At 35.6% G+C, this 26,950-nt stretch overlaps 1 protein-coding gene and 1 non-coding gene across 2 annotated transcripts in view; both read right to left on the reverse strand.

Annotated features, from left to right (window-relative positions):
• Window positions 1-26,950, reverse strand: part of PDE3B (phosphodiesterase 3B) — an 87,164-nt gene that overhangs the window by 31,784 nt on the left and 28,430 nt on the right. The window lies entirely within an intron of this gene.
• On the reverse strand, window positions 25,586-25,761 carry LOC114011849 (U2 spliceosomal RNA). The gene has a single exon (XR_003553965.2). It is a non-coding gene; the product is annotated as a U2 spliceosomal RNA (small nuclear RNA).

Raw genomic sequence — 26,950 nt, forward strand, 5'->3', positions numbered from 1 at the left:
CATTAATTGCTGCCTTAAGGATTTTTATTTACAAAATCGCCACAAGGTACAAGCTTTACACAAGATCAGTGTTGTTTTCTTTCAATAACTTGATGATGACCCAAAAAGAAACATTACAGGCACTGAAGTTAGGAAAGTAAGCTGAAAGAAAATTGTCAAGCAGCCAAAGAAGATATTATGTCATAAAGGAAAGCAAATATTGCAGCACTGCTGTGGTTGAAAGTTACACACTGGACTGAACTAACTTAATGCTCAGTTGCTCAAGTTAAAGAATTAAAAGCAATAATTTAAAAACAGATGAGAGAGTACAATTATGAGTTTGATTAGAAGAGCAATTGTGTTAGTGAAAGTTAAATCAGTATAAAAAAGTTATCTTAATGGACAAGTTTCTTGCTGGAGTGCCAGAAAATACAAGATGAGATCTCTTGGGGGAAAAAATATTGAAACTCTTAAGTACGTAACACAGATTGCTGTCAGAAACTGAGAACAAGGGAATGCAAATTGCTGCATTTTATAGAAACTGCCAGTTTACTTTTCTCTAATGTATTCATGTTAAGTAGTACTTTTGTTGGCAGCTTTGTAAGCAGCTGAGAAAAATCTCAAATGGCAGCAGATTTGAAAGAACACAGAAATATTTTTTTCCATGTTGTAATGTTGTTCCATATGAAAAAGAAAGAACAATGATGTCTTCCCACTTGTAACATTAAATGATGACTAGATTAAATAAAACTAGTTGGGGAGATCCACTTTGACCCCAAATGGCAAGTCTTGCATAGATAGATCCTGATGGCATTTTATCTTGCATGTGCCAAGTGAACAAAGCAATCACCACTAGCAGTACGGGGAGGGGGGCACACACTGTTCCACCTTGCCTTGTGATGAACTCAACTCTCTAGGAAGAGAGTATGCAGTCAGACACCTCTGATGGTTGCTACCAGCTACTAATCTCGTAAAAAATTTCTCTTTGAAAAAACTGAGAGATGAACAAGCTCAGATTTCAGTTAAAAGAGGGGAAAAGAATCCCTGACACCCTAAAACTCCAGAAGTTGTGAAATGCTATGGGGTTTTTTATAACATTTAATCGCATAGGCTCCTGAAACAGATTTACTTTATGTAGATGTAAGCCAGGTTTCACACTCTGCTAATGTGGTAACTAAAGGTATGCTTCCAGGTAAGAAAAATCCTCTCTCTCCCACAGTCAACATATCCAAAATACAGGTTCTTTTTCTTCATTGGCCTTTTCATAAATTATATTCCAGTCTGCTGTTGAAATTATCACAGGACTCTCCCACACTTGAAGACATAATTGTATAACCTTCTGCAAAGGTAAGGGAAAATCACAACCAAAAGCCTGTTTTCACTCCAGTGTTTTGACTTACTCTCTAAGCCACTTTGTTACCCTGGTCATAGGGCACAGGTTACAATTAGGGATATTTTTTTTTTGCAAAGGTTTTTGAATACAGGCATATGAAATTGTAAGACAAGAGAGAATTGTGAAAAATAGTGGTTAACTTGTTCCTTATTCTAAGTGGGAATACACTACAGACTTCTTTTTCTATAGTAAGTTCTTCTACAATTTTGATGAGTGAAATTGATTACCCCATCCCAAAAAGAAAACCCCAAGCCAAAAATCAAACCTTGCAATACATCAGGTTGAATCAATTGTAAAAATACCCTGACTTAACACAATTACTTATTTTTTTTCTTTCATTTTGGTAGTGTGACTAAGGTGGAGAAACTAATACGAAACAAGGAGGTCAAGATGTGTCAAGTGTCTTCCAGTGATGGTAAGATAAGAATAGTTCACCAGCCTTTCCTATACAAGCAGAAAAATATAAATGTTAATGTTTAATTAAATAATTAATTAATAAATAATTAAATAATGTTTAATTAAAAGTGTAAAAGTATAAATGTTTAAATGTTCTTTTACACTGCAAGGCATTTTTAGCAAAATCATCACAGTAGTGAAAGTTACATGCCTACAGAAAACAACACTGGCAGTGAGAATATCATTTGCCATTTGGGACAAGTATTATTATTGCAATAAAGTTTCAGTGTAGCATACCCAATAAATCCATCAAATATTATAAATGCATGCAAAATAACTTTTCTTTGGAGAACACCACTAATTTTTTCATTTCTCAGGCTTGTTCTAATAGCCTTTAATGTGTTTGCTATGAAGTATCTTTCAGACTATGTTTTCAAAATAGCTATTAATGAGATGACCCTAACAAAAAGAAGTCTACACTCGTCTTTGACTAATTTATGTTCTTACCAACAAATCCAACTCTCAACTAGCATCTCCTAGCACTTGCATATGTTTTGATTTTTTTTAAAGCAGAAAAGGGGAAAATACCTAGAATTTAAAACAAACACTAACCATGGAAAAACTATGGGATGCCAAGATTCCCGGCAACATCTGACCAGAAAAATACTGTCCCAATGAGGCAAACAGAAAAAGTTTTACAACAGCTGTCAGACCATTGTAATTGGCTATTCCATTTTAAAAAATCCTCATAATCTTTATGAAAAAGGCAAATAGTTCTATACTTATTGTACTTTTTTTTTTAACTGAAAGCAATACACCTTATGCTTTAAAAACAAAGGGGTTTTCCATTACATTACAGGTATTATAGATTTCATTCTAAAATTAATACATATGACAAATACCTTCTACAGCATTTAATTACAGTCTTTACAGTGAAATGGAGCAATTAGAATTTTTTCTCTATTTTTGTATTTGAAATGTATCAGTTAATTATTGCATTCAAAATTTATATATTAATCCAATACCCTTGTAAAGCACATACAAACTAAACTAGGAGTAAGATGGGCCAACATAAATAATCAAATATTTAATCATGCCTGATCCGATACATGAAAGATAAGATTTTATTACAGTAACCTTCAAAGCAGGAAAATCTCTACAATGTGGTATAACCAATCACAAGTTGTGTTTGTACCACAGGAACAGAAACTAGCAGCTATAACATCAGCTTTTAAAGGGATCCAGAAGAATGTGGGGAAACTGCCTGAGGAAATAGGCAGAAACCTGGGGAGGGGGAAGACACTGAGAAAAAACCCTATAAAATGAATTTATGGATGCACCATTTAAATGAAACATTGACAAAAATCAGTAGGATTTTTCATACAAGGATACCATGCCCAAAAAATCTACTGGACTCTTTGAAACATACCGCACACACCAATAAGTGAACTGGTCAGTCATTGGACTTTGATCAACCAAAAAAAAAACCCCAAACAACAACAACAAAAAAACCAACCAAACACAAACAAACAAAAACTTTGACATGGTCTCCCCTTAATGCTCCTGAAGAAATCACGTGTACATGGGAAGAAAGGGATGGCTCTCTTCTGGATTAGCAATTTTTTAAAACAAAGAAATTATAGAATAAGAGTAAAACATTCACAAAAAGAAAAAAAAAAGCCACACCTGCCAATAGAGAATTCCTCAAAGATTCAAGCTGGTATCTATCTTAATCACCCCACTCAAAATGAATTGAAAAGGCAACAGAAGTCTGACCTGTCAACATAAACTGATGACACAAAATTCCTGAGGCTAGTCACAAATAGAGTTGGTTATGAAAAAGCATCAAAAGATCTCAATAGCGAGTCTTATTGACATTGCTGAAATTCAGTACTAATGAGTAAATGCTGAGAACAAAAATAAATTTTAAACTGTTTATATAGAAAATTGGGCTCATATTACATCAACATCAAACAGCAAAACCATCTTTGAGTCATTTGCACCAGACCAATTCTCAAAGATGTTAAATGAAATATTAGAAGGGGAACATCAAACAATAAAAAAAGAGTGTCACTGGATAAATCCATGCTATGCCCACTGTCTAAGTGCTGCCTGTAGATACAGAAGTATAGAAAAAAATAAAAAAGGATAGGCTAATAAGAGAAATCAAATACATGCAGCAGCTTCTACTGTGAGGTATACAGACCTAGATCCCTCAAGTGTGAGGAAAATGGAGGGTTATAGTTACCAATGTGATGGAGAAGGTAAATACAGAAAGGTTAGTCAGTAGTGATCACAAGCATATGAATGAGGGCCATGTAATTAGATCATCTGGCAGCAGGCTTGAAACAAGCCAAAGGAGGTACTTCTCACACAGTACATAATTAAATTATTGCAGTCATTACTGCAGGTTTTTACAAAAAACTAAATGCAACCAAAGATGTTAAAAAAAGCTCACAGAGACTGATCAAATCCATGGCTACTCATCACAGCCCAGACGTATCCTCTAGCTAAGGATGGACCACATTGTAATTTCAGAAAACATGGCAAAGACACCAGGGTAGAAAAAAAACAATTCTGAAACAAATGTTACTACTGACTATTATTAAAGATAAAAAGCCTAGGCTGGGTGGACCATTTTGTTATCATCTCCAATTAATACAAAATAAGCAATTATAAAAATGGTCCCATCTTAGCAATTCTCCTAGTTGCAGCAAAGTGTACTATCCTTTTCTGTCATTAGGAAGTTTCCTTCTGAGGCCTAGTTATAAAGTTGCTGCTCTTATCCATATCTGCCTTTGAACTACAGGTTCCTGCTCCTTTCTGTAAAACTAATTCTTCCTTCATTCTTGTAATCTGGAAGCTTCCCCTCTTCCCACTACCCAATATGCTCCTAAGAATAGCAGCAGTCTCTGACTCCCTTCAGAGTTCCGTATGACCCAGTCATTCCCTTTAAAAGAAATACAGTTAAAAAAAAAATACTATCCATCAGATTTGTTTATATTATGGCTTAAATATAACCTAATCCATTTGTTCCTTTTGCAGAATAATTGACACTAATGATCTAGCTCTCCTCCACCAATAACTAAGTATGCACCTTCTTCAAAACTTAAATACAAGACAGATCAAAGAGCTTGGGAACCCTCCATTACATTTCCTTCTCAGACTTTTTACATTCTTGTATAGGTATATGGTAGATAGCAAGCCAATAAAGCTGAGAACTTGCTTACACTTAACTAAACAAACACACTGATGCATCTGTTATCAGCACACCCAATTAGAAACTACTTCTTGAAGAACAGAGTGAATTGCAAGTCTAATCTGAAGATGACAGGCACTGTCACAACTGTAACTATACCTGCTTTAAAAGGCAAAAGGTACAAGCTTCGAAACTATTATATCACCGAATAGCTTAAAAGAACACAAATTCAGAAAAGATGTGTAAGAATTCTTGAGATTAGCCCTATTCTTAAAACTAGCTAGTGATGTTCAGAAGCTGTATTTTAAATTTTAAATTAAAAGGTATTTATTACCAATTATAGTCCTAAATGGAAACAAGTTCAGTCTGTTCCCCATTCTTTATCCTCCAATAATTTTACTATTACTGCTTGAAGAGAAACAAGATGAGCAGCAGACCGAGGGAGGGGAAAAGAGAAATAAGGAAGGACTAATATTCTGGTGAGAGTCTAAATTACCATTCCTTAACTTGCTATTTTATTTCAACAGTATTATTTCATATTTTAAATGCATTTTCCAGACTGCTTAGATTGTCCTGCAAAGGTCCGTGATTGCTCTATCTATGTAATTGTCTTTTTTTAATTTGATGGTGATGGCCAATTACCATATCACCACATTACCACTTATCAGCACTGGATCAAATAACCTGAAAGAACAATTTTTAAACGTAAGTTCACATGTCCTTTTAAATAGAGATGGTCATATGATAGGAAAAGTGAAGAACACATCTTCAGGTGAAGGGTATTTATTCTTTTGAACCATGCTAGTTTCTTCATGTCTATCACTACAACATTTTCTTCACCCAGCTGCAAATAGCATAATTTAAGATTAAACTAATTATCATATTCAAGTGGGAATGTTTTGAAGTAAGGGTAACCAAAATAACCAATAACTTATTCCCCTGAAAAGTTATGATAAGTAGATACAGAATATTTACCACTTCAACTATATTATAGCAAATAATCTGTATTAAAGACAGATACAAACAAATTTTTATACAGAGAAAGTTCTGTTTATACTAGTATAATGAGAAGGAAAAATCACTGACATGTTAAGTTTGTGTCATGGGTGCTACTGAAAACAAAGATACTTTACAACTCAAATGTTTCAAACAAAAGATTAAAGTCAGGCAGCCATAAACTCTGAAATGCAAAAACAGATTGACAGAATCGTCTGAAATATATGGACAGAAGGAATGATTTCTTCTGTTACCTTTTTTGCCTTTCCTTTTTTTTTAAAAAAAACCCTCTTTTCAATTCATCTGTTCATACCATCTAACTTTTTTTATTTGTTTCTGCCAAGGACACTGAGCTGGCCTAAATGAGCAATTAGATCAGCAAGACACAGGCTAATTGCTATACATTATTACCAGGGATTCTGACCCAGAGATCAGTCAGTAGGAAGTAGTTGGCAGGAAAAACAAACAAACGAAAAATCTCTCAAATTTTGAGGAAGACAGGCTTTACCAAAAAAAAAAAAACCCCACAATAAACAAACCCAACTCAGCTGAAAATTGCCAACAACCTTTGCTGTTTCTTTTTTTCCTACTTTCACATTTTTACAAGAGAAAAACCCCAACCACACAGCAGTTTGACTTTACCTAAACCCCTCTCTCTACTTCAGAGCATCATGATAGGAATTTTTTTAGGTCTACCTTTGCAGTGATGCTTTCTTGTTCAGCGAAGACAGTTACGCAAGTATCAATCAAAAATGGTAGCATCATTAAAGACCGGTTACTAACTACAGTTTAATGCAAACAAGGAGACACACACTTTGGAGCTCTGCGATGGCAGTTGCCTGCATTTTCTGTGCTTCAATTATGCCACTGACTGCTGAAAGTATCTTTTGACGCTGAAGAGCAGCCAAGTGAAGCTTTAACAGCAGAAGATAAACCAGGATACACACAGACAAATACCATGCCCAAAGGGGCTAGTTTTATTCTTTACTTACATAGGACATAACAGATTGTAGTAATTTCTGCACCTATCTCATAACTACCGACTGGTTTACCCTAGAGCCTATTTTTTTATGAGAATATCTGGGTCTTTTGGCAGAAGCTAATTTTACTTAAAAGAGAGTATGTGTCAATAAATGTTTTAAATATTTGCTCTAGATTATGTCATATGCAGCCTAGCCAGAAATGCTCCAAATCACCTCATCTCTATGGACTATGTGGGAGCACAGAAATCCCATCCTCCCCAAATTAATATTATTTTAAAAAATAATTCTGATTTGAACACTTACAGCAAAAGATAGATCGTATCTATCTTCAGATTCTGACTTCATTCTTGCCTTGCAAAGAATATGCACAAACCTACAGTATCTTTTGCACATATAAAGAAGAATTATATAGCAAGTTCAGTAGAGCAGGAAGACCACCGTCACATTTCAGCACCTCCCCTCAGTAGTAAAATGAACAAATCTGGCATTTCAAGAAAATTAAAAATACTGGGGGCAGGGGGGAATCAACAGACACCTGTCATAACCACAAAAGCCATTAACTATTTAACTGTTTCAACTACTAAAAAGCAATTTATAGATAACAGCATGATAAATACAGACAGACTTTGTTTCTGTGGCCAGTCTGTAAGCAGAGCTGCTCGCAAGTACTTCTTCATGGTAAGGCAAGGCGGCAACAAAACACTGAGATTTAACAGTAGTCCACATACAAAGGCAGCTTGGACCAATATTGTAGATTAAAAGCTCTGATACAGCTCAACTCAAGATGATTGTTTCCTCATGGAAGAAAAACACAAAAGTATTTTTTCCAAGCTAAATTCTGTCCGAGACCAATCCTCTTTCAGAGCCCATTTTTCCCTCCTTTATAGCATGTCCTAACTAGACATCAGTTAGATCTAGAAACCTTCCCAACTTGCCACCCGAGCATGAAAGCTTAGGACTTCACTGGAGGTAATTACTGATGTTTCCTTTAATAATCCTTTATTTTCTGGAGTATCAGTCCAAATAAAATATCATATTTCTCAAACACATGCCTTATTGCAAAGATGTACACAGAGACATGAATTTCAGAAGCTGTCTCTATAGTAAAGGTGGTTATTAAAACCCACTGGAGGATTGCTGGCATGGTTAACACAGTAAAGAAAAATCTTCAAGGCACAAACTAGACCAAAATTAATTTGCTTTAACAAAATACAGCAGTACAGGAACAAATGAATAAACAGTCAGCAAAAGTAATAGAATTCTTAAATACAAGTAAATTGCACAAGTCTCAAAACTACTCCCTTAGAAGTATTTTTCTAGAAGTCTAGCTATTAAACTTCTACATGGGAACTGTGAGCACAAAGTCCAGAAGAAAAATATTACACACAAATATGTCTAAAACACTTAGGCAGACCACTGAAGTTTTCCTATATACACTATTCTATTTCCTCTCTAGCTACTGCCCTTAAAAATATTCTTACTCTCACTATGTAAAGGGTATTAAGGTTTTTTCTTCTTTCTGACACGAATTCTTTTTTTCAGAACCTTCTTTCGTATAGAAAACATCACCAATGGTTCTTAATACAATTTAACATTTTCATGCCCTAAAATTCTTCTAAAAAAAAGAGATGACTGTAAAATGTGCTGTTTAGACAGTTGTAAAGAAATTAAGCAGGGTGTACAAAACCCACTTTGAAACGTCATCTCATCAGGTTATCTCTCAGAGAACGGTGTGAAAAAAGTAGCAATGGCCTAATTTATGGGTGCTTCTCTTAGAAGCCATCTGCCTCAAGCAAAACAGCTGCCAGTGATGCAAGCTGGGAAAATAGCCAATCTGGCTCACATGCAACTATATACCCAAGAGAGCAATTAATAAGTCACAAAACAGTACCCAATTATGCAAGCATTTTTGAATCTTGGGGCTCAGAGCAGGGGTGAGAGAGTACAAGACAGTCTGAAGGAACTCTTAGCATTCAACTACAGTGTATGGATGCTGCAGCACCACCTGATCTTTCCTCCTTACCAGCTTTTATACAAGATAAACTGGGAAATGAAATTTCAGCTAAAAGCTAGCAAGCTTTTTTAAAAACATGAAGCCAAATGACAATATTTAAATTGCAGAAAGATATCTTAAATAATTGTTTAAGTCCCAACACTTATGCAATGCTACCTTTCATTCAAAAAGCACAGGGTACTTATTCAAGAGCCAATAATTATTTACACAAGTGACAAAATGTTACCCTATTTAACATAAAACAAACATTATTTCCATTGTTTTCTTTCAAATATTACCATCTGAGTGTCATATACTTTTTTCTTTTTAAAAAAAATAATGATTTAGGAACATAATAAAGAAATTTTCTCCAGTCATAAACTGAAAAGCAGCCAGGGTTATTTTTTTGGCAGGTAGCAAGCAAGATTCAAGCTCAGCACATCTCAGTAAGTTTTGACAGTTGCATCATATCAAATTAATTTTTTCAATGCTCTTTTGTTCACAGCAAATTTTCACTAATTTTAAACATATATGAAAATTAAGATCTGCACATATTTCAGCCTCCGTGTGTGTGTGCTTCTCTTCACCAGGAAGAAGTCAGACTATGTCAGAGCTAAAAACATTAGTCCACACTTTGAATTTTAACAGATTAACTGGAGGAACTGTGTATTATGAGACTAGTTCCAGGTTTATAAAGAGAAAACATGCTAATCCACACACATAATAGAAAAATCAAAACAAAAGCATTATTAAACATGTAAATATGCCTTATTTCATGGTGTTTTTCTGTTTTCCTACCATAGCAGGAATAGGTGTTTGCCAAAATATTATTACAGTATCACTGCTTGGCAGCTGCCACTACAGTAAAAGATATTTTAAAATGAAGAATACAACTCCACCTCTGCTACAAGCCCTATCCCAACATTACTTCTGCAACTAAGTGTATGAAAGTTATAGTTTGGTTTCAAAACTAGAAAAACCGAGGTAACATCTAAATCTGTCATCTCTTTACCTTCTTACTTTCTCCCTTCCTCCCAATATAGATAAAATTATTCATAAAGCCTTGTAATTTGTTTGCACTTGTAGCAAAAATTATGTTTAATAAAGTAGTGCATTAGAAAGAAGATCAAAATTAATTTGGTAAAGTTTAATTCCAGCAACATAAACAACTTCAAAGAGGTACACAACAGTCATACACCTACTCAAACAAGGAACTTGGTTCATTAAAACAATTAGAATAGACATGGAGCAGCTGAAGTAAGAGAGAACCATAAAGAACTCCACATCTTTAGAAACCTCATGATAGCAAGGCAGAAGGGAAACTCCTGCTTGATTACCTGGTACCTGCAATGTAGTAGTTAAATATTTACAGAAAGGAACTCTTTTCCTCATAATTTTAGCAAATCTTTTGGAAAGGGCTCACTATTGAAATGAGAATGTTAAAAACCAAAAATTCAATATGAATGCCTCAAAATTCATTTAATGAAATACTGTAGGGTAAAAAAGCAAGAGGGAACAGTAAAAAAAATACACCAAAAATGTAAATTGAAACTGAAATCGCCATGGTCTTAAAATGCTTGTGAGGTCTTTTTCCCACAGGTGATCTCTATCAAGTAGAGGAGCTCACACAGAAGCTTAAAGTGAAATCCTTAATATCTACAATCCCAAAACTTATAGGAACTGGATTATCAGTAAAATAACTCCTCCTCTATCATTTTTTTTTTAAATGATGCAACAGGTTCAAAAGCTAGCAGGCAAGAGGGGACAGATGTACAGGCAAACACAGACAGTACAAACACTCCCCTGCATCTTCCTGCCTGCAAGGCAGGATCATATAAGGATTTACTTCCTTTGGAAACTGAGCTAAAATACATATTATACCTCCAATACTATTTACTGAATAAACATACTTCTTCCTCTACAGGAATTGTTCTGAGATTCAGATAAGGACCATATTTATCCCAGACCTCAGCCACAGCACAGTTTTGTTACTTGTACTCCTAAATCTAGCTTTTTAAACCTTAATACCTTCTGATACAAGGTGCACTGTGAACACTTACAAATGCATTTTCCACCCTTAAATAACGAAACAAAAGCAATCAAAACCTTTAAAAAATATTTACATAGATAGTGACTCTACTAACTTTTATGACACAAGGTTTACCAAACTAACTTTAGAAAAAGACTTTAGAAAGACCTCCTATAAGCATACTATTACTTCATTATTTATACAGACAGTATAAACACTTGCCACGAATGGCAAGTGAACCTTACAGGACAGAAATGTGTATGTTGAGGCCTGCCATTTACGTAACAAAGTAAAAGCAGCAATAGTATCACAAAGTATAAGCTGAAGAGTAACCATTTCAGACCATGTGACAAACAAGAAGCCATTTGTCAGACACCAGCATACTAAAAGTGCTTAAAGTACCATATGAACATTTTTAGTCAGCCATACCAGGGCACAGCTATGAAATTTTCCATTCCACTTGAGAGTGCTTTCGATTTTATGGGTAGTTTAAACCCATAAATAAGCATTTTTTTAAAAACCTGAAGAAAAGAAAATGCATTTTTATGCAATGTATAATCTGTAGAAAGAGTAAGATTTCAGGTTTTGTAATTAAGTCCATTTGAGCAAGATTCAAATTTAACTTGACAATTGAAAAGGAAGTTATATGGTTCACACATAACAATACAACTTAAGTGTATAAAATTACTAGAGAATTATTTTCCAATTTTTTTATGCATAATAATGCCAAGCTGTTGGTTTTTTTTTTAAAAAAAAAAAAAAGCACCCCTTCAACCCCCACCAGATGAACACTTGTGCATTTAAAGACATTAGAAAAATGAGAGATATTTGCAGGAAAAAGAGACAGCTACAAACTGAGCAAAGTCAAAAGTATTACATCAGAAATGAACTTCATTCTACAGTGAGACATTTTGAGCCTATCACATTTCAGTAGAAACCAGCTGAATTAATTTTATCAGTTATTTTTCAATGTAATAGCCAATATATTTTTTAAAAGTGCTTTTTGTGCTGCACAATTTTCCTAAAAAAGAGGAACAACAATAAAAAATTACTAATTCTTAAAATTAAGATTAAAAATATTTAGTAATTCTGCTAGTTTTTCTAGCCATGTTATGTTTGATCTTCATAAGAGAAAGCAAACAGAATAAAATCTTCAGTCTATTACAGAAAAATCAAGACTAGCTTTCCTATAATCATCTTTCCCAGACAAAAAGCTATTTTCAATTCAGGTCATTACTCATTTTGTGGACATGGTCCTGGGCAACTGGCACTAGGCAGCTCTGCTTGTGCAGGGGAGTCAGAGCAGACAACCTCCAGAGGTCCCATCCAACCTCAAACATTGTGTGACTCTACAAACCGCACAACTCAGATTGGAGCACAACAGGTTGGCAGTCCCAGCGGAGATCAATAGATTTTTAAGACTTTGAGCAGGTCCCAGTATTTTTTCCTTTCTTCACATCAAATTGTTGAAAAGTTATAATAATATCCTTGTATGTCTGTAACTGAACACATTGAATAGCTTTAGAATTAGGATAGAAATTAACTTAGTTATGGTATTTTGGGGAGACGGTGACACACCACTTAAGAGGTCACACCATTGATACATACTAGCTTTGCTTGAGCTTTTTGCCTTCCTTGCTTTTCTACACCAGGCATTATATTTTGAAATACAAAAGAGGATATAAGTACTCACTATTAAAACACAAAACTAATGCAACCAATAGATTTTCCAGTGGTATAGAAATATACAGAAAAAGCCAATTTCTCCATCATCAATTTCTTCATTCTAATAAAAAAATCCAATACATCCTTCCACTATTTGTTGGATTGATCCAAAATATTTCTTTGAAGAATTATTTGATAGCTTCTAGCTATCAGATCCACATGGTTTACACTATGGCTTTCTCATCACTGAATGAACCTTTTTGGAAGCAGGCTAATAATGCCCTTCCCAAAGAAGTTCCTAAAAAGCTCTCCTACTTCAAAATGGTCACAGCCTCTGATATCACTGAGGCTAGCACCGTGCTTTAACACCCATGCTGGTCACAATCTTACACACAACTACTGAACACTAAATTCAAACCGCATTAAAATTTGAAACTTCTAAAGGTCTAAGGATATATCCCATTTCCAAGCAACCATTCTAACAAACTGTCTGAGATACCAGGAAGCAAGTAACTCAAGTAGCTTAATGCTGTTGCTACTCATCAGTCGCATGGGAAGGCTACTGCGCTGGGCAGATGATGCCCAAAGGAAACTAATGTTGCTCCTGCCTTCATTCAGCCCAGATAACAGCAGATTAAGAACCATTCCTCATCACAGCAGAAAAAACTAAACACGTTCAAAACCTTTTACCACAACTCTCATTTCAGACATGTATCACCGTGGCCATTAGGTAATTTATAAGTACCTCAAGTTTCCCAAATCTATATGGCACCACAGTTTTATGCTGAACTGTAACGTAAGAACCCCTGAAGTTGGAAAGTGGCAAGTCCCATATCCAACAGTAATTCAAACCTGTGGGAATGTTTCAGGGGGCATGAGGATGCAATGCTTGGTTTATTTTTCACTCGTCAAGCATATCAAGAGAGGAATCACTATGGTATTATTTGAGACTGATTATGTATAACGACTGTCAAATATAAAATATTTATTCAGTGAAGCTACAAGATTGGTCAGTAATTACAGAAAAAGTTTATGTACCCCATCAGTTTGAGATGTTGGATATGGAAGGAAAATAACTGCTATGTACCTTTAAAAAATTGAGATTATTTTGGCTGGAAAATACTTTCTAGAAAGTACCCACGACCATGTCCATTGGCTATGGTGTTCTTTGCAGCCATAACTTGCTGTCTTGAGTTCCTAAATTTTGAGACAACTTGTGCCCTCTTCCCCTAAAGAGCTTACATTCCCAAGACAGCTTCCTTAAAATCCAGTTTTAAACTGAGAAACTGCAAAAAGAATCACATAAGCACTACCCTTTTTGGAATTTGCAGACATGCTTTTTTTCCCCTCTCTCCACTCTGAGGCAATTTGTGAGTCGCATTTTATAATATTATCATAACAGAAACTACTTAAGTGGATAGACTGACAGATAAGAGAAAACAAAAATATTTTTTTCTTTGAGAAGACACTAGTCTGCACTTGGACAATAGCAAAAGCCACTGCCAAGCAGAAACAAGTTTAGAGGTCAAAAACAAGTGCCAGTAGTGCTATCTTGAACAATAATCGCTGTATCCAAAGCATGCTTCTGCTGATGCATTAATATTTCCTCTGTGATGAGGGAAAAATGCAGACTGAACCTCATAGGCCTGCCAGATGTCCTGTATAATTAAGATGTTATGTTCTAGTGGTCAAATCCAATGCCTTATGAAAAGCATATAGGGTATGGCTTTTTCCTGTATTTCTGTGGTAACAGTTGTTTTCCCAAACATGCACAAATCAAAGCCACAGGGCATCCAGAAAAAGTGATTATGCAGATAAATTGTACTTTCCATGCACAGTTAATCTATGTATGTGCAATTTAGTTCTCTGCCATTGTCCCAGATTTTAGCATCTAAACTCTGGCAACTCTAAAACACTGCCAAAGTTCTACAGACAAAGAAAGTTTGTTTCAGCTCCAGATGTGATTGTGACTAAGGAGCTACTTCTGACCTCCCTCCTCTCTCCCACTGACCTTGGCAAAATACTTGTAAAATGGGACTATTTATATTCATGAGTTGCCCTCTCATAACTGGTTCATTACAGCCTCATCAGTCTGTATAGAAAATGATTACTGGTGGTAAAAGATGCTAATTTGACTTTTTTTATACTATTAACATGCAAATGTTTGAACTAAATTGCTACAGGCTGGTGGGAAAGGAGAAGAAGCTAAACTACTGAGGAATCTGCATGCTACATAGTGGGCAGATAAAATCCGTCATTCTGAACAGCACCAATATAGGCAGTGAAAGGCTAGGAGACTGTTTTTCACTCACAATTTAGAAAAACTTGGATGCCACTGGATTAAGTGACAGAAGTTGCCTGCCAAAGCGGTGGAGACGGCTCTCCAACTAGATATTCCAAAGGAAAAAGAAAAACAGCTCAAAAGATATTTATTATCAGTTTAAAATCGTCATTCAGCATCTGAAACTATTGGGTCAAATGAAGGGGATAGAAATTGTGTTAACTGAACCTGTGCTCAAACCAAAGACTAATGTTGAGATTCCTAATATTAATGTAATAAATTAAATCAACCCATTTAACATTCTTACATGTGCTGTGCAAGCAGTAGGCCAAATTTCTTTGTAGTATTCTAAAGAAAGTGCAAAGTAAACTCTTGGAAGTTATTAATATAGTAATAAAAGCACAAACATTATAATAATCTCTTGAAGCAACCTGATAAATCCAAAGCTCTCTCTCTATATGTCTCTTAACTCCAGGAAATGGGAATTACCTGCTTTCTCAACTGGTAGAAATAGGTTGGTAATGCATGACTCAAGACAGGAAAAGCGCTGCAGTCTCACGTAGAATTGAATCTACCCAGGGAAGTGGGACATTTTTCTAACCATTAGGCCCTCTCGCACCCATCCATTAGGCAATTAGTGTGGTGCAAGCTGCTACTTTTCAGCTGCTCCATCTGAATAAAGCCTCTTACTGTTTTTTAAAAATAAAATACTTCAAGTTATCACCCCTCAGAGAAAATATACTGGGAATGTATTACTACACTGGAAATAAAAGCAAATTCATGTGCTATTAGTGCAGAACAGCTGATGTATGATAAACTAGCCAAGCCATAGCAATATACCCACCCACATGTCTAAATGATTATGGAGTACAAGGTTAACTTAGACCATTTTAAGTAAGGAAACAGATCAGTATTTATTTCTATTCCACCCATTTAGTGTGACCTCACTTCCAAACTTCCAAAATGTGAATAGAATACTAATTAATTTTCTAATGAGATTTCTATAATGTTATTTTAAAAAAAAACCAACCACCTTCTCAATCTCTGCCAAGACAGATGAAAGCATTATGATAAATATTTTAAAGACAGACCAAGAGAGAATGGCAACTGAAATAGACTGGTTATCAGCATAACAACACTATCAAAGATTCTTCGTCATTCAGCTATTACAACCACAACATGATCTTTTCTTGTCATACTTTCAACCCTGAAACAAAATAAGACATAGCTCTTAAAAAGCCTTATCGACTATAGAATTTATTGTATATCTCTAATTATCGAAGATTCTTTTCTCTGAACACATCCAGCCTATACCTGGCAAAAAGATAAATGATTGCTGGAAAAGGAAAGGCTTTATCAGAATCACGTACAACAGAAGTGAATTAGGCTATTAGTATAACATTTCAAGCAAAACTGCAAAGCGTAATTGCAAATTTCTTAAAAGCATCACATGCTTTACTGTACATAAAACTCCAATATTTGAACAGAAATATATAAAAATCTGCAGTAATGTATAGTATAATATACATATACACACACGCATGCATATTAGTTGCATAAGCAGCACTCACGGTGTTTTAGACATCAAAAATATTGTTGTTAATGTTTTAGGATCACAGTACCACTGCCACGTGCTCAGGTATTGTAAACAAAAATTTCATTCATAACTGACAGAATTTGTTCTATTGCAGCAGAACCATTAATTAGCTGTCATACGCCTTTTTGGTGATGCGTGTAAGTAGTTCATCACTTATTCAGGTGAACAGAAAAAATTTTTCAAAATTCAATGTAGAAAACGTATCTCAGATTCTCAGTCTCATAAGGTAGCCTCAAGTTTGACACAATAATTGTGTTAAGAATATATCATGCTAATAACGTCTGTATAAATAGAAAAAGCAGCAAAGACACTCCTTGTCAATATACTGAGAGGACTTAGTTTTAAGGGATTTACAAATAGGTAAATGAGACGGAAATCTGTCAACAAGGAATATAGCAAGTGTGAGTAGCCACACCTGAAAGACAATGGATCAGGTCCACAGAAAGCACAATACTCTGCTTCTTTATTGTCCAGCGTATGGCTCCATACTTGCTGAATGCAGTTGAAAAACCACTTTTTTTTTTTTTTTACTTCCTCTGGCTTTAGTATAGTGCCTGCCATCATAACACCCGAATATTCACAAAAATTCTTACAAAATTAATTAAAAATAATCCTGCTAAATTTGGATGTCAGTTTCTTTCATCACTTACATAGATTTTAGGCATTCAAAGTACCTTGTTGATACGTCTTTCAAAGTACGTTGATAGTCTTTGGCTACAGCAAAGAGTGGTTACTATTACTACAAATCAGATCCATGGTCTGAAAACAACTCAACCCCCCCCAAAAAAACCCAACCAAAACCACCAAACCAATACACACACACACACACTTACTAACCACTTAGGAAAAGTTAAGACTTTAGTGACTCACCAAGGATCTCACACACACAAAGAAATTTCAATGACCAAGTCAGAATAAAACTCAGTTCTCCAATGTAATATACAACTGCCTCAAGCCTAAGCCCATCACTTCTTTTTTTCTGACCTCTGACTCATTCTTTACATTTATTTGGGGACACACAGAACTGGGAACTACAGTGAGAAAACAAAACAAAACAAAATCTCTCATTATTCACTGTGTTGCACCACAAATTTCAGGATTTGAGTGGCATGGAATGATATAATTTGAACTTTCAAAATCATAAGCACCTTTATTTTCAGAACTATGTAATTTTTCAATTCCAATATTCCAAATAGCTTTTTTATTGCTAATGCCTAATTTTTCTCAAGATGACAAACCAAAACTCCTAAATTCCACCATATGTCACCACACTGATGGAGTGACAAGCCACCAGAAGATCTGCCCCATTGGGAAAAGCAACAGTAGAAGTCAGGTTAGTATTTTTTATTCAGATGAGTATTAGAAAGCACCAAGAGCCTTTCTCAAGGTGGTTGCTTGCAGCAGAGGGAGATGGTGTCATTCAGGTTCCTGAACTGCAATGTTCCTCAGCAGGCACAAACTTCTGTTTGTTCTCTCAAATACAAGATTTACAGCCATGTCCCTTCCATCATTAATCCAGATGCATCCCTTACCTCCTTACTCCAGTTACCTACAACTATGTTTACTTCTCAAGCTTCTCATCACAACCTCTTGGTCTAGCATGTCAGTCTCGTTACTCCAGATATAAAATTATCCCATTCTCATTCAAGTTCAAACCACCCTTTGCACCTCCACTCCCTCAGTCCCAACTTCTTCCCTCCTGCTTACCAAAACTTCTTAACTAAAACTTTTAACTTCTTTTCTTCCCCACCACCATATCCAGTTCTTATCCTTACTGCAATCAAATCAGGCAAGACAAAACAAGGGAGGGACAAAGCACAGAAGAAAGCATCCTCCTGTTTAGTTCTCAGGCACAGCTCAAGCTCACAACTGAAACTATAGGCCAAGTCCACTTCAGATAGGATCATACTCATGATGGTGGAATCTTCAGGTACGGTGCTATAAAGATGAAAGAAGTTTTATTGAGCATATACAAAATAAAATTTTTAAAAAGTATAAGCCATCTGAAAGCAGATTTTCACAAAGATAACAATACACACATCCTTGTCATAAAGGCCATTCCTCTTCAGTTTCCAGTCTTGCCGTACAACAAAGGAGTTTCAGACAACATTGGTCTTAATCAAAAGAAAGAAAGAATAAGGTAAGTTTAGTCTATGTGCCAAGTTAGCAGTTCTCATTTGGGAAAATGGAGGCAAAGACAAGTTAGATTATAATAGAAATCAATTTACCAATCAGTTTTGGCTAGACAGGCTTAACAAAATTTGACTTCACTTCAGAACCCTTTACCTAACCTAACAAATGTTCTCCTCCTATGTGCAGAGCTAAAAAAATAAATCATACAAATCTCTACCCAAATATGTCTATATGCAGCCCAGGTTTTACATTTTTATGACCTATAGCATTATATAAAAATGCGTTTTAGGTACTTGTAATTTGAGTTCCTCAAGAGGGACTCCATGGAATCATGCTAACAAAATCCACCAAATAAAAGCAACTCCTGTATCAATACTTACTGTCAGATACATCAGCTGCCCCTGCCTTTGGCATTCCAATCAAATCAGATTCTTAGAGTTCCTCAAACTCCTAATAACTGGTACTTAAAGTGACAAAGTGGAAGGTACACAAACAGTATAAATATTCATTCTGGCTGGGATGGAGTGAACTTTCCCCACAGCTGCCCTCATAGTGCCTTGTATGAAAGGGTTTCCAATAGCTTGGATTAGCCCTGTTACCTCTTTCTCTTCCATTTTCCAATCTCGCCTTTTAGAAATCCAAGCACACTGTGTCAGGTGGATCCTTATTATCAACAAACTTGCCGGTTCCTTAAAAAAATTCTCATGTTTGACGCAAGACCTGCTAAAGTCGAGTTGTGTTGACTCTTCCCCAAGACATCATCTTTCTCCAAAATGAGTAATGTTAATGTTTGTAATGATTTCTACCAATTTGCCTGCTATGAAAGCCATGATTATCAGCCAAGAGTTCTTTAGAGCTCTTCTGGGAACTTTCATGAAGTGACATGACATCGGCCAACTTGCAGTCAAGCTGGGACCTAATAAATTTTAAGTAAAAAGCATATTACATTCAGCAATTTAGTTGTTTCACCCTCAAGGTTCTCAAGAGCCTTGGGTATGCATTATCTGGTCCTGACATTTTCCTGGTCTTCCTTTAACAAATTTCTTTTATGATACTTAAATTTGCCTTAAACCCTCTGAAACATTGCCTGTAAACTTCAGCATACGATTTTTCTCCAGGTTCTACCACAGCAAGCATTATCAAAAATAATCTTCTCTTTTCCTGCTGTGGCCTCATCTTATATGCTCCTTCCATTTCTTAGAACCTGCTAGTCCTACAGGCATTCTGGGAGGCTTCAAGCTTCTAATGTATTTGTATAAATATAATTAATATTTTTTTATATATTCTACAAGCTGCTCTTCATATTATTTTTTATCTGCCTTGGACTATTACATTTAACCTGTGTGTTCCAAATACAAGCCTAACTTTTTTTCAAGAATGCTTACTTTTTCCTATGAGCCTTTTTCACCATCCTGTTTAATCATGGCTTTTTTTTTTTATATCTTTATATCTTATTTTGATAAATGGCACGCATTTGTCTCAAATTTCCAGTATAATGTCTTTGAATAGTCTCTATGCCGCCTGCAGGGATTCTATTTTATTTACTTTCCCCCCTTTTTTTAACATTTTTTCTGAGCACAAGTGTAATGGATTTTTGGTTTCCATTGCTCCAATATGAATTCTGAATGACCGCTGACATTGCAATTGTCATTACAAAGATGCTCTCTGATTGCTATTTTGAAACAGATCCTAAATATTCCTCAGAAAGAAGTTAACAGTTGGATTACCTTTTCTGGTTTCTCTGAATGGCTGCTTCAATAAACAATCATTGGTGGTATCAAAAGATTTAGTCTGAGCACCCCACCTTCATGCAAAAATCTAAGCAATCTACATAATGATATGTTTTTACATTAATATAGTTTTAAAATTCTTAAGGTGCTTCAAAATGCAAGATCTCTGAAGAGAGAAAAAATCTTGTTGAAACATTTTTAAAAATTCTTAGCTATTTATCTGATTTCTTAGCTGCCAGCCCAGGAACCGACAAGTGCCTGCAAGCATTTCCATAATTACTCATATGTATACCCAGCTGAAGACGTATTCACATAATCTCCACAAAATATTTATTGTTTTAACTCACATGCACTATCTAAATTAATATTTAGTAGTAATTCTCAATAGTACTAACATTGCACAGTACAGCTTTATAAAAAGATACTCATTCTAGCTTCCAAGATATTTTTTCCTGTCATGACATATAACTTATTCTTTATCTAGCAGTTTAAATTAATACCAATATTAACTCCAACTCACTCAATAGCCACCAATTCACAATTATCTGGATTCTTTAGACTTCCAAGATTTTCATTAATCTTAAACACATAGATAACAATTTTTAAAAAACAGAAATATTGTTCTTCTTTTTCTTTAGACTGGTTTGCAAGATAGTTTTTGCAAACTCTTCTACTGTGTTATTTCTACCCATAATACCACTATTAATTTCTAGCTTTCTTGATAAATCTGGGCATAAAGGACTACCCAATTTTTAAAGTCCTATTAACATAAATCCAGTAAACTGCTGATGCGATGAGGAATTCTTGTAGACCTTAGGAGCATATTTTTCTGTTACAGTATGTTTGGTAATGATTTCTTAGTTATCCAGTTCATCGAACAGCTGCTTCAAGCCTTATAATAGTTAATGAAGACAAGCTTCACAAATCAGTCTCAAAAGAGAGTGTAGCACCTCCACCTAATGGAGGAGAGTGACATCCAGCAGGGCCTTACCAGATTCTAACCTGATCAAGCACTGAAATTTCAGCTTGCTGTGTGATCCAGCACCTTTCCTATGTCAGGGTTCCTCTGTTGCACATTTATTCACCCACAAAAACCCCAAGATTCACTAATTAATTGAGTAAAGATGCATCAAATATTTCTTCAGGAACAGGTCTACAGAAGGATTTCAAAATTATTTCTGTAGCTCAAGTACCAGCAGTTAAACTAAAGATCAGTAGGTTCAAAATTGACCTGTAACCTGTTTATGAAAGACAAAAAAGTTTTATATGTTTCACAAACTGAGAATTTTAAAATGGATTTTGCACTTACATAGTAAAACAGTTCAAAAATTCTAATGTGAATCATGTAAGTAGTTTACTCGTTATATATTACATACTTTGCAGATGTAATCTAATGAAGGACAAGAATCGTATGGTATCACTTCTTTCCCCAGTTTAAAAGATGCAAATTTCTGATAATTCTTCCATAACAGAACACGATTCTTTAAAGGAAGATACAGACTCAATGCTTTTAAGTAAAATAGACTTCAAAGCTCATTCTGTAGTTAATTACTTCAGCAGCATTAAACTGCAGCATTCAAAATCAACCAAGGTTTCATACCAGTGTGGGGACAAGAGAACTAAATTGAAAACACCAAGAGGTTTTAATTTTTGAGGAGTTTTGTCACTGACATTAAAGGCAACTAATGCTGCAGTCAGACAGCATTGCAAAATAGCGTTAACACATATGAACATTTTCCTCCAAACCTCACAAGACTTAACCAAAATGCTAAGTTAAACATCAGTGCAACTTAAGATTTACATCACATTAGCAGAATTTTTCAGGTTTTAATGATACTTGAGGACATAATATGATTTGAACACAGATGCTATTACTGCTGTGCTACACAGTGAGAACATACTACAGGTATGCAAAACACGTTTCAGAACACTAAACATTTAGTCTGGTCCCACCACTTTTTGAAACATAGAATTAATACATGCCATTAGCTTACATTTACACAGTAAGCTAACGGACTGTTTGAGGTACTGGTTAAAGGAATTAGTATCTCTAGTTTTTTGCAAGTTTAAATCCCGAGAAAAGAAAGGTGGGACATACAAAGCTGTATGGACTATTTCTACAATGACAGAAGAGTTATGAGCGGTAGCCAAAGATTCTAAGGTTCTTTCAGTTCATTTATAAATAAGCTAGCAAAGAGTAAAAACTGAGGTAGTACTAGCTCAGTAGCCACAGTGGCTGGAGTTCGACACTGACTCAGAACCTTCTTTCCTAAGATTCACATCCTCAGAAGAATTATATGCTATGGCAGACATGCCCTCAGCAGTACCTGAACTGGTTACCTATGTCTACACAAAATTTCACACCAACAGGTACATAGTCTTCTAGGATAACTCTGTTTGAAAGGAACCTCAAGAGGTCACAGAGTTATGTCAACAGTAAAGGTTTTCTATGAAAGAATAAATGTTATCCTGTATCCCCATCTTCCCTTTATACCAAAAGGAGTAGTTGCCAGCTTTATTTCCCTTGTTGTGATAATTTCCATTTCAAGCCTCATTTCTGCTAGGGTTATTACTCCAAATACTAACAAGCAGTTAGGTTTTTACCTCAGGGATGGAAGTCCCCTTGCAACTTCTGTAACCCAAAGTGGGGTAGTAACCATCAGCCATCCCAAGTAGTCTGTGGACCACTGCTGTACAGCATGTAAGAGAACCAATTATTTGCCCAAAAAGAATGGTCAGTTTCTGGAATATAGCAATGAGGCAAAGCTACTAAGAGCAGAAAGTGAATAGGTAATATTTCACAAAATATGCTATGAATTGTTTCTAGAAACAACACATTAAAGCAGTTGCCTCCAAAAAAGAACAACTCAAAAGGAAATCACAGAACAAAGCCTCCAAAGACTACATTAGGCATCACCACATTTGAGTTGAAACTGATTCTTTCAGATATCATGCCTAGTTTAGCTACAAACCTTTCCTTTTTTTGGCAGCCATATGTGAACCTCATGGAAGTGTTTATTCTGGGCTATAGAGACTGAAAGCATCTTCACCACTTATGTACAAATATATTTGATTTGCAACTTTATAAATGCACCTTATCAGCCAACTTTCCTATTAATTGCTGTATAACACATGCTAACCAAAATTAAGCTGTACCTGTTGAAGTCTCCTAGCCTTTCAGGACATTTTTACAGGATCAAAGTTACATAAAATTTGTATTTTCATAACTTCTGTATAAACAATGAGCAAAACAACAAGATCTGTTAGCCATTTATCAGTGAAAGATTATTCCATTTCCAGCATTTCATACTAACATCACACATCTTCCCAATTTAGTATTTCCTTATTAAAACCATTTTCCTATGCAAATGAGCCAAAGTGTTCTGAAAAGTTCTGTTGACTCTACACTGTATTTCAGAATTTTAAAATTGTGGTTGCTAGTTTAAGATGTATTGAAAAAGTATGAAAAAACCTTAGATGATGAAATAATGCAGCTTTAAAATATTACGATGCTGCACTGAAAATGTTACTTTTTGAAAAGTAACCACTGGACTACTAATAATAATCCAGCAAATAACTTACCAAAAGTTATAAAAAGCACCACAGATATTTCTTGCAAGTCTAGAGAGAAATGCTTCTCAATATGTCTATTACAAATTTACAGAGAAAAGCTTTTGGATCAGAGCCCAGTTACAGTTTCACAAACTAATTGAACATCAGGAAGGTAACTAAGAAACCTGAGACAAGAATGGTTGCTATAGGTTGTACTGCAGTTAGGAAATGTAATAAAAGCCTGTTGCTTTGTCTCAATTTAAGATAATTATGGTTAAATCACAGGTGTTCTTGAAAATTTCATTTAAATTTTTTATACCTCTAATTCAAGAAAAGATTACAGCAACTGTTTAACAAATTAAACAGGATCATTAAAAAAATCATTATAGAAATTCAATATATTTTCTATAGTATCCCAGATCAGCAGCTTTTAGAATTTGAAATCGGATTGTTATAGGATCATCAGTCATAAACAATGAGTTACCTTTGTAAAAAATATTTAATTATTATTCGTTTTACTGTTAACACATAACCAAACAAGGAAAGAGTGATCTTTTCTGTGTCTATAAAACTGTATTTTGGGATCTCGGCTGTGGCTGACTTTTGAAGTCAGCGACACTGAAAGGATATTTTTTTGAATAATCCGTTTATTACAAAAACATACATTTGCTCTCTGAACAAGAGCAGAACCCACAGAACAAAAACTTGTAAAAACCCAAACTGTACGTCCAAAATGCTGCCATTTCTTTGTAATTATGCAAAGACAGTTACAGTAATTACAACTGATCTCACGCAACACAGAATCAACAACTCTCCCCTGCAAAAGGAAATTAATAGCATGGTATCGTTTCACAGTGAGCAGATTTTTCTGCTGTTCTCCATGCGTTTTGCACAAGAGCATTTGCTATCGGTGGGCAGAACTCTGAGTGGCATCATCCTGCAACAAAAAATCCTAATGGCAGACAGTTACCAGCTGCCAGAAAACAGCAAAACTATGTATTACTGCATTATATTCAATCTAAGAATATACAAAGTCATGAACTCTTGACATATCAAGCTGGTCTCTCAAATCACCTTAAAATAATTTTTAAACCAATTAGTTATTCTCACTGCTAGACTTCATGTATATTGCTACACTGAACTCATGATTGTTGCATATTCTGCCTAAGGAACTGGTCATAAGAAAGTTAAACTCAACCGACCACAAGCACCAGAAGCCATTAGGAAGAGCTAGGACAAGTCAGGTCCAAAACAAAAAGAGACAGTTTTTCGCTAGCAGGTAGTAAGTGACCTGCTCTATCAAAGGAAGTTGTGGATGAAAGAAGCTTAAATAAGTTCAAGGGGAAACTAGGCAAAGGAGGAAGGGCCCATAAATTGAAGAGGAGACTGAACAGGCACTTGTAACTAAATAGCTGAAGTACATTAGGAAGCCCTCTGAGCTGAAAACAGGTGGAAGTTGGGAGAGTGTAGGAAGGTGGTACAAGTGGGTGCGGCAGGAAGAGCATCATGTTATCGTATTTTTATCCTTCCATCAGCCTCTGATTATGACTACTTTCTTTCCCCCCATGATCTTTAATGCATTTAATTGCACATTAGCCCTTGTAATGGATGGGAAGATAATAAGCAGCAACTTATGATTACTGTTTTTATTGATTTTTGCCTTGGTGTACTTCTTCTGGAGACACTGCAATAACAGCCAGACACATAGGATAAAGTTCTAACCCATCTTTCAGTCCCAAAAATCTGTTTAATAGTTCAACTCAAGGATGTTAAAGATATTTAACTGGTAAGAACAGATGTTAAACTTGATCTTAGACAAAGATCAGAGATTAAAAACAGAATACTAAGCTAAATGAACTCTTAATCTGAGGCATTTTTATGCTTTTTTACTAATGAAACTCACAAGTAACTTCACCATTTGTTTAAGAACAGGACCTAGACAAACTGGAAGAATGAGTGAACAGGAGTCTTACAAAATTCAACAGCAACATACACAAAGCCCTGAACCTGGCAAGGAAGAAGCCATAGAGGCTGAGAGCTGTTCTGAAAAGAATGAAGGGTTGAACATGAGCCTGCAGTGTGCCCTGGCAGCAAAGGTGGCCAAATGTATGCTGGCCTATATTCACAGCAGCACAGCCATTAGACTAAAGGAAATGACTGCCCCCTCTGCTCGGGTCTTGTGAGACCATATCCAGACCGGTACATCCGGTCTGGGGCTCCCCAGTACTAGACACACGTTGATAACATGGAACAAGTTCAGCAGAGGACCACCATGATTACTACAGGACTGGAGAACCTACCCTGTGAGGAGAGGCTGGGGGAGCTGGGCTTGTCTGGTCTGGAGAAGCAATGGCTTTTGGGGGGGGACCTAACAGCAGCCTGCCGGTGCCTAAGAGGAGACCATCATAGCAACAAAGCCAGGCTGTATCCGGTGGTGTGTAATGGAAAGACAAGAGGCAAAGTTGAAATGAAAAGTTCAGACTAGACATAAGGAAAAAAATTTCTCACTATGACAACACACAAGCAGTGGGACAAGGTAAAGCAGAATGCCCAGAGAGGCTGTGCAGCTTTCATCTTTGAAGATTTTCAAGGCCAGACTGGACAGCACAATATAACAAACAGTACATGAAAGGTAAAAAGATTGAGGTGAACTTCAAAACCAGCAAGACCATCACCACAGCCACATTCAAAGCGGACCTTATTTAGCTTGACATTTTCTTTAATTTTACTGTGATTTAAGTTAATTTGGAGCAATTGTTACCTGCTTTTATTCAGTTCTGGAAGTTGCTGATTCTATTGTTCAACCTGAAGAAGAGATTCTGTGCTTGTCATTTTTCTTCCTGCCTTATTAAACCATCCAGTACTACTACTTCCTATAAACTTCTTAGTTTTGTTCTTTGGCCTACCATGAGTGCAGTCCCATTGCTATTTCCTTTCTTTTTCATAAAAGGATTTTCTACAAAGAGTTTTTACTACAGGTAAGTTTTATTCATCGTGGGTGTGCTGCAAGTATAATCGAAAGAC

Source organism: Falco peregrinus, chromosome 9 (genome assembly GCF_023634155.1).
Source record: "Falco peregrinus isolate bFalPer1 chromosome 9, bFalPer1.pri, whole genome shotgun sequence".
NCBI classification, from domain to species: Eukaryota; Metazoa; Chordata; class Aves; order Falconiformes; family Falconidae; genus Falco; species Falco peregrinus.